The sequence below is a fragment of the Gigantopelta aegis genome, chromosome 5, assembly GCF_016097555.1.
Source record: "Gigantopelta aegis isolate Gae_Host chromosome 5, Gae_host_genome, whole genome shotgun sequence".
In the NCBI taxonomy this organism is placed as follows: Eukaryota; Metazoa; Mollusca; class Gastropoda; order Neomphalida; family Peltospiridae; genus Gigantopelta; species Gigantopelta aegis.
The window spans coordinates 28,803,528-28,813,497 of record NC_054703.1 but is presented as its reverse complement, the minus strand read 5'-3'; positions in this window follow the sequence as shown (position 1 = coordinate 28,813,497).

Sequence of the window (9,970 nt, the reverse complement as noted above, 5' to 3'; positions counted from 1 at the left end):
ACATTAAAAAACACCTATTTAGACACTTATAACACTTCTGATATAACGTTTTAATTCGATATTTAGTCAATCAACGTTCTGATGTCGCCTAAAGTGCAGCGCACACGGTGTGAATCAATGGCGGATCCAGAAGATCTATTTGGGGGCGGGGGCTGAATGCCAAGGGAACTTTAGGGGAGGTTTGGAATGAAAATTAATATATAATAAAATTATAATTGTCGTAAAATTTATTTTGTATTTTTTTTTTTTTTTTTTTTTATTATTATTATTATTTTTTTTTTTTTTTTGGGGGGGGTGGCGGGAGGGGGGATCCTTAGAGCGCCCTCCCCTACATCAACGTATGATAATCTTGCGTTGCAGTAGGACGTGTCGATTTGCTAACTGTTTGCGCCAAATGTTAGTGAGAAATCCGCTTCAAAAGGTGATGAGGAAATAATCTATAGTGTTTTGCCTCAAAAGCAAAATGCTTAGCATGTTCGCCAAACGTATGACTGTTATTTAAAGGGACATTCCCGAGTTTGCTGCATTGTAAGATGTAAGATGTACAATATCTCTACGATTAAACTTACATATTAAATATATTTTCTTGTTTAGAATATCAGTGTCTGTATTTTCAATGTGTTTCTGATCGTCTCAATAGTTGTAAGTAGCCCAAATTGGATTTTGTCTTCAAATAATTTCGTACGTACGACAAAATCGTTTTTGGGAAATAAAATGAAATTTAACCTACTACAAACATTAGAATGATCAGAAACACGTTTAATATACTGCCACTAATATTTTATGCGGAAAAATACATTTGATATGTAATTACACTCATTAAAAAGTCTCTGTTAGTCGATAACATCTTAAAAATTGCAGCAAACTCGGGAATGTCCCTTTAAGCTAACATAATTGTTAGCCAATAGGAACGGAGATGTTGACCATGAGTCTGTTAATGGTATTAGAATAAGTGGCACTAGAATATCATTGTGAATAAAAAAAATGTATTATGCGAACCTTTGCTCTTTATGTATGTTTAGCATCCACAGCGGCACTGGTCAATCAATGTAGATCATAGAATTGATATCCTATTGTCTTCCATTCTCTTAGGAGAATTGAATAACCCAATTGAAATTTACCAACAGTATTGCTTTTTGTAAGAAACGCTTTCACTTTATCTATAAAATATGTTTTACTTAGCACAATGCGCTTTTAAATATGTTTTACTTAGCACAATGCGCTTTTAAATATGTTTTACTTAGCACAATGCGCTTTTAAATATGTTTTACTTAGCACAATGCGCTTTTAAATATGTTTGAATTTTAAAGACACATTCCTGAGTTTGCTGCATTGTAAGATGTTTTCGACTAATAAAATATTCATCAAATTTCTTAAAGGGACATTCCCGAGTTTGCTGCATTGTAAGATGTTTTCGTCTAATAAAATATTCATCAAATTTCTTAAAGGGACATTCCCGAGTTTGCTGCATTGTTAGATGTTTTCGACTAATAAAATATTCATCAAATTTCTTAAAGGGACATTCCCGAGTTTGCTGCATTGTTAGATGTTTTCGTCTAATAAAATATTCATCAAATTTCTTAAAGGGACATTCCTGAGTTTGCTGCATTGTAAGATGTTTTCGTCTAATAAAATATTCATCAAATTTCTTAAAGGGACATTCCTGAGTTTGCTGCATTGTAAGATGTTTTCGACTAATAAAATAGTTCTACGATTAAACTTTCATATTAAATATGTTTTCTTGTTTAGAATATCAGTGTCTGTATAGCCAATGTTTTTCTGGTCGTCTTAATGTTTGTAAGTAGTCCAAATTGGATTTAGGAAATAAAATGAAATTTTACCTAGTACTAATATTAGAACGATCAGAAACATGTTTAATATAGAGCCATTGATATTTTATGCAGAAAAATATATGTTATATTTAATTACAATCGTTAAAAAGTCTCTGTTAGTCGATAATGTCTTAAAAATTGCAGCAAACTCAGGAATGTCCCTTTAAATGCTTCGAGTGTCTCGTGGGCTCTTTGACCAAATGTTGTACTTTATAACCTTCATATATTCATATATTTATATTCTAGTTTTGTGCCGACCTGCTGTTTGTTGCCATCATTACCCTGATTGTCGTCGCCCTGTCATAATTCTTTACCGCACCAAAAAATAGTAGTACAATTAAATAAAATAGTTTAAAATCGTGCTTACAAAACAAAATATAATAGTGATCAGAGAGGTTATTGTTCATTAGGGTTTAGTTCAATATTTTAAATATATAGTTAATATATTGATACTGCTAGACCTATGGTTATGGATATACCTTTTCGTCAATGATCCAAATATAAGAATAATAAATCTCATAAAAAATGAAATTTTTCAATAATCCAACATAATTATGTCTTTCAAAGAATGAAATTGGTATGGCTGTGAAATAAAATGAATAATTTTATGTTGGTAAAATAATGTCACTGCTTGTGCATGTTTGTTGAAATGTAATTATAATTGTAATCATGATAACTGGACAATGTATTCGCAATTGTAATCCAATAATTTCATTTTTGTTTTTGTTTACAATTTGACAGCAAAAACAAAACCGTGTGTTTTCAGAAAGCTAGCAGTTTTTTTGTAAACAAATTATGCATATTCTTAAGACCCATGACTGGAATCTATGTTTTTACAATTTCGTTTTATTTGTATATGCATTGTATGTCTTCAAATGCAAGTAGGCCTATGAACCCATAAATATACACTTGTTTTTTTGTTGTCTTCTTTCAAAAAAAAAAAAATATATATATATATAACTTTGAATATCTGATGTTCATTATTATGATAATGTGCCATCTTTCCATATATTTATTTATATTTTTACAATGCACCTCATATGCCGTTGAATTACGACAATAGTGTAAATACAGTTTTGTTAAGTTAAGGACAACACATATATTGAGGGAAGAAACCCGCTGTCGCCACTTCATTGGTTACTCTTTTCGATTAGCAGCAAGGGATCTTTTATATGTACCATCCCACAGACAGGATAGTACACATCACGGCCCTTGTTACACTTTCGTGGAACACTGGCTGGAAGGAGACTTAGCCAAATGAGTCCACCGATAATCGTAATCGGTTAATTTCGTCCAGTAATCGTCCTATCTGATATATACATATACATATGCAGGTACATGTACAGATACAGATACAGACACACACACACACACACACACACACACACACACACACACACACACATACACACACATACATACATATATACATATATATATATATATATATATATATATATATATATATATGTATGTATGTGCGTTTATAATGGATTTCGGTATATATTTCCAATTATTGGCGTGGACACTATTTTACACTAGGAGGCCACCCATATTGGTTACGCTGTGCATGAGTCAAACTATTGGGGGGGGGGGGGGGGGGGGCAGGAAAGTAGGAAAGGTATTTGGTTCCCACGCCACCCACTAAATGTTATGTAATAAACAGAGAATAATACATTTGTGTCCGTTAGATTCCATTTATGTCACAACTTGTTTAAAAACGTATCAAAAACGTTTTCGCTCGTTACATATATTTTAAAACAACTCGTTGTGAGACAAATGGTATCTAACGGCCACTCATGTATTATTCTCAGTTTTTTTACATAATATTTAGTGAAATATTTTAAAATATTAGTGAAATAACACTATTTCACTCTAAAATGTATTATCGTCACTGTAAAAAGTTTTATCTTCACTGCAAGAAAACCGGAACTATTTTGCTGCTGGCATTTTAAAAATAAAGCTAAATTGTCAAAAATTATTAAATAAATAGAAAATGTCATGTTTTTTTGTCAAATATGATTGATATCTCATCTCGTGAAGTTTGCAAACATATCATTCGCAAGCGCGACTCGTAAGATATGATGGCAAACTTCACTCGATGAGATATAAATCATATTTGACAAAACAAAACATGAAATATTCTCTATATAACATTTACTAATAAACCTGGTATAAGCAGGATTTCAACACACACACACACACACACACACACACACACACACACACACACACACACAGAGACGCTCAAACACACACAACACACACACACAACACACACAGAGAGAGAGAGAGAGAGAGAGAGAGAGAGAGAGAGAGAGAGAGAGAGAGAGAGAGAGAGAGAGAGAGAGAGAGAGAGAGAGAGAGTAAAACAAAAGGTGTGACACTTCACATTTAATCTATCTGTAAGAAAATAAGGGGGTCACATACCATTCAAGAGATTTGATGAATATTTTTATTGGCAATTCTACTTGTTTTGCTGAAACATGTCAAATATATGATATATGTCAAATATTATATCATTCAGAGCCGCAGCCTCGGACTTTGACAATGAACTTTGTTCTTTGATAAAGTGCAACCCATAAATAGAGAGGGAAGCATAATATACCGCGACATTTAGTGTAAAAATGGTTTAAACGTGCTTTGTTTAGAGCGCATTCATTTATTAATCATCGGCTATTGGATGTTAAACATTTGGCAACTGGTAAATTCCATCGTGGCCTATGGGACATTTGCTCAGTAATTCCCAAAGAGTAGGAAAACATTTGAAACAAATAAACGCAAACAATAATGATGTGGTCTATCGAATATTAAAGGGACATTCCTGAGTTTGCTGCATTGTAAGATGTCTCCGACTAATAAAATATTTCTACGAGTTAACTTACATAATAAATATAGTTTCTTGTTTAGAATATCAGTGTCTGTATATTCAATGTGTTTCTGGTTGACTTAGTATTTGTAAAAAGGCCAAACTGGATTTTAACTTCAAATAATTTCATACGTACGAAAAAATACTATTTTAGGAAATAAAATGAAATTGAACCTAGTACAAATATTACAACGATCAGAAACACGTTTAATATGCAGCCACTAATATTTTATGCAGAACAATATATTTGATATGTAATCGATAAAAAGTCTCTGTTAGTCCATAACATCTTAACAATTGCAGCAAACTCAGAAATGTCCCTTTAAAGATGAATCATCTAGATTGTTCCACAAGCAGGCGGGATGTAGCCAAGTGGTAAAGCGCTCGCTCGATACGCGGTGGGTTTGGGATCGATCCTTGTCGGTGGGCCCATTGGGCTATTTCTCGTTCCAGTCAGTGCACCACGGCTGGTATATCAAAGGTCGTGGTATATGATATCCTATCTGTGGGATGGTGCATATAAAAAGATCCCTTGGTAGCCGGTGTATCGGTGTACCTAAGCATTCAAATAAGATTTTCTATGTGGACACTGTGAAATACTTAGCAAAATATATATTTCACCAATGAAGCAGTGCTTAATCTGAAATTCACTACACATTGTTTGTATGTCTGTAATAAATAAACATTTTAAAATTGTGCATAAACGAAAACACCCCTTGTATCCAATACGATTTACATGTCCGGCGATTCGTCGCAGTAGATGTGGCTCAGTGTTCTCGCTATTTATAGACCGCCAATGACCTCACTTTCTAGCCCATAAACGCTACACTATTGTCCAGGATTAGTTTAGCTCTTTTTTGTCTTGTTAAAAATACTACTATGGAAATGAACGATCACACATGACCCATCTCATGATCGATTTCGGAATCGTTTTCTTGAGTGGCACAGTACTGCAGATGCATACATGTTTATTGTAATGCATGGCTAAGATGCCTACATTGATTGTGTTTCTCGGGTAGATTTTGCACACACGTGGATCGTATTTCGCTTCTTTTTTTGTAACAATTGTTTTGTTTTGTTTGCATTTTTTTCTGTTTTCCTTTTCAGTTTAAATGTAACCGAAAACATTTAATTATACCGTTTACTATAATTTTATAAATGCGGGAAAGGTGTTTTAGACTGGTTTTAACATTTTTAATATGAACAAGGCTGACCTACTACGCGTTTATATACACAAAGCGACGCGAATGATTTATTTTGAAATTATGATATAATTATTGATACTTCTAATGATTTTTAAATATGTTGTTACTTGATTAACCACTGAAAAAGATAAATGAACTTTAGTTCGTTAAAAACACCGACAACATAACAACTTCCTAAAGTACCTAAACAAAATACCAATAACGCCGAATCACAGGACGCGCCGATACACCGTGCACGGCTGTACATGTGAACATTACCAAATGTTTGACATCCAATAGCCGATGATTACTAAATCAACGTACTCAAGTGGTGTCGTTAAAGAAAACAAACTTTATATTGTTCCACAGAAGCATCGGAAGCAACTAAAAGTTAATACATCCATTAAAACAATGCACATGATGAGCTCTATACCATACGAGCGAGGAAGAGAAAACAAAAACTTTCCTGGCCCCAAAAAAATGATTTCGTGACATGGTCTCTACGCACCCGAAGCCCCTGTTCCACAGAATAATAAAACCTTATGGTAACTTGATTCGCCTTGTGAGGGAGATAACTAGAATGCTATTGTGACGTGTGGGATATTTAAGGAACATATCTTTTTTTTGTACAGAGTGTACTGAAGGTATAATCACTATCTCAGGTTGAATGATATGACTTTCATTTACAGCCTTTTTACTAGCTACAAATTGTATTGTATAAGATCAGTTTCGAGAGAAATCTCTCTTTCACGTTTAATAGTACTTAAGTTTCTAGTGTAACTGGTGGGACAGAAACAATTGAATGACGAGATGATCTCTATAAAACTATTTTATAATGCACATGGTTTGTGATTAATCCAATAAGCCATTTTAAAAATTAAATGAACACTACGTTTGTTTCAGGAAGTGGTATCATTATACATTTCCTATATATGCATGATTTATCAGCGAACTAAACTGAACCATCGAATTAACCAATTCTGACATAATCTTAGCAAGAAAAACCCATTACATTTTTTCGATTAGTATCAAGGGATATTTTATATACCGGTACACAGAAAAGCACATACCACGGCATTTGATATACCAGTCGTGGTTCTCTGGCTGGAACGAGAAATAGCCCAATCTGGCCCACAGACGGAGATCGATTCTAGACCGACCGGGCATCAGGCGATGGCTTTACTACTGGGCAACATACGTCCCGCACCGAGAGAAAATGTTACCACGTAGGTACCTTTAGACCATGCAATTGATATTTGGAATAAATATTAGAATAAATTCCCGTTACATGAGGATTAATGATTTGCACTACGACGAGGAGACATTCAGACGGACGATTCGTGTGAATTTCCGGTATTCCCATTGTTACAAAACACTGTGTGCAGGTGATTAACTACACATGGTGTTGAATTATTGACAAACGGTCTTTAGGGTTTTTTTTTAAGTTTTTTAAATTCTATATTAATTCTGATATCATTCTTATAATCGATACCTTGGAAGTACTGTGACGATTACATGAGCATACGAAGAGGTTTCGACGTCAATTAAGCGCGTAGACGTGGATCAAACAGGTAGGACTTTGTGAATGTGTTTATCCTTAAAGGGACATTCCTGAGTTTGCTGCAATTTGTAAGATGTTAGCGACTAACAGAGACATTTTAACGATTGTAATTACATATCAAATATATATTTCTGTATAAAATATTAGTGGCTGTATATTAAACATGTGTCTGATCGTTCTAATATTTGTACTATGTTAAATTTCAATTTATTTCCTAAAATCCATTTTTTCGTACGTACGAAATTATTTGAAGACAAAATCCAGTTTGGGCTTCTTACAAATATTAAGACGACCAGAAACACATTGAATATACAGACACTGATATTCTAAACAAGAAAATATATTTAATATGTAAGTTTAATCGTAGAAATATTTTATTAGTCGGAAACATCTTACAATGCAGCAAACTCAGGAATGTCCCTTTAAGTACTTCACCCTATTTCTGAGTGTATGTCTATTTGTGTGTGCGTGCGTGCGTGCGTGTCTGTGTGTGTGTGTGTGTTTGTTTGTTTGTGTATGTGCCTGCGTGTGCCTGCGTTTGCTTATCATATTTCAAATCCTATTTCTATTTTCGTATTTAATGAAGATACCTGGAGACGTTAAATTTTCTTTTATCGTGGAAATTAATTAACTTCTTTCATTTATATCACGTCTGTACTGCCTAGCCATCCGTCGATCCTTCTATAATGTCACTCTGTTTGTCTGCACGTTCTAACGCACATGCTCTTGCGCACAAACGCACGCACATACACATATAATGCATATATTTGTGCGTGTGCGAGCGTGCGTACGTGCGTGCGTGCGTGTGTGTGTGTGTGTGTGTGTGCCATTCTCCCAGAATTTTACATTTTGCATAGTGGTACCTTTGTAAAAATTATGTTTGTGAAATATGATGTTTTATGGTCCTGCCTTATCTCTGGGGTCAGGTGAATGTATGTCAAATTCGAGCAGAAATCAGCGATCTTTACATAAGATTTTAATATTTTTTATCAAATGTTTATTCCGGGAAAAGGTCTAAAATTTCGTCAACGCCATTTTAAATTGTGGGTCATGGAAAATTTGTAAGTAATTGGTGAGTATTCAATGACATTGAACCCATATTCTACAAATCATTTTCATTGAGTTACAACGACAAGAAAGAAATGTTTTATTTAACGACGCACACAACACATTTGTTTACGGTTATATGGCGTCAGACATATGGTTAAGGACCACACAGATTTGGAGAGGAAACCCGCTGTCACCACTACATGGGCTACTCTTTCCGATTAGCAGCAAGGGATCTTTTATTTGCGCTTTCCACAGGCACAAAGCATGGCCTTTATTGAACCAGTTATGGATCACTGGTCGGTGCAAGTGGTTTACACCTACCCATTGAGCCTTGCGGAGCACGCACTCAGGGTTTGGAGTCGGTATTTGGATTAAAAATCCCATGCCTCGACTGGGATCCGAACCCAGTACCTACCAGCCTGTAGAACGATGACCTAACCACGACAAAGAATACGGCTGATACGTAACATGTACAAGTGAAAGTTTGTTGAGTTTTATACCGTCTTTCTGAACTGAATAGGGAATATTTTGTTTTATATTATGTCACTGAATAATTCCAATGACCCCAAAATTATGAATTCAAGTACATGCAATTCTTATAGTGCATATTTTCACTAATATGAATTTTCTGAATACTGCGCCGCAGTGGGATAGGAATTATATATGGACAGGGGTGTCACGGTGTTGACAGACAGTTACGGTGTTGACATCATTTACAGTTACGATGAAAAAATATTAAAATGTTTTATAAAACATAGCACATTTAAAGGCGCATACACTAGTAATAACTCGTCACAATAGACACTAAGTTTAGTTAATCTACAAAACTGTAACACATCTGGATAAAGTGAAATAAGAGTCTGTGGCGTTAAAACCGGGAAATATCCTTAAAAAATAGGCTAGAACTCGAATCAATAACCGCTACTTCTCAGACGCACGTGCGTTTCTAAAAATATGAAAAATGAATTTTGTGGTATTAGAAACAACATGATGACCAGAAACACTTCAGTTGTACGGAAATTGATAATCTAAGCAATGAAATGTAAGTAATGTTTGATTTCAGTGATCAAAAACGGCTTTAATAGTGAAACTAGGGTCTGTACCTTTAATGTCTTATACGATTTTGGGCAGAACAACCGCTTTTGTAACTGCTAAGGGAGGTGACAAGGGGGACCTGTCCCTCCCCTTAATAATAAAAGTGCCCCCTTCTTTTAACAATATATTTACAATTTTCATTGAAATGGCCTTTTTTTCAGTTGCTCCATGTGCCCTTTTGCCCTTGGTTCCCTCCCTAGAATGTTTTCTTGTATTGATGAAGGATATGTCACCAGTGTCAGTAGAACTTAGAATAAAATAGAATAGAATAGAACAGAACAGAACAGAATGGAATAGGATATATGTTTAACGACACCCCAGCACGAGCAATACATCGGCTATTGGGTGACAAACTATGGTAAATGTAATGACTAGAGCT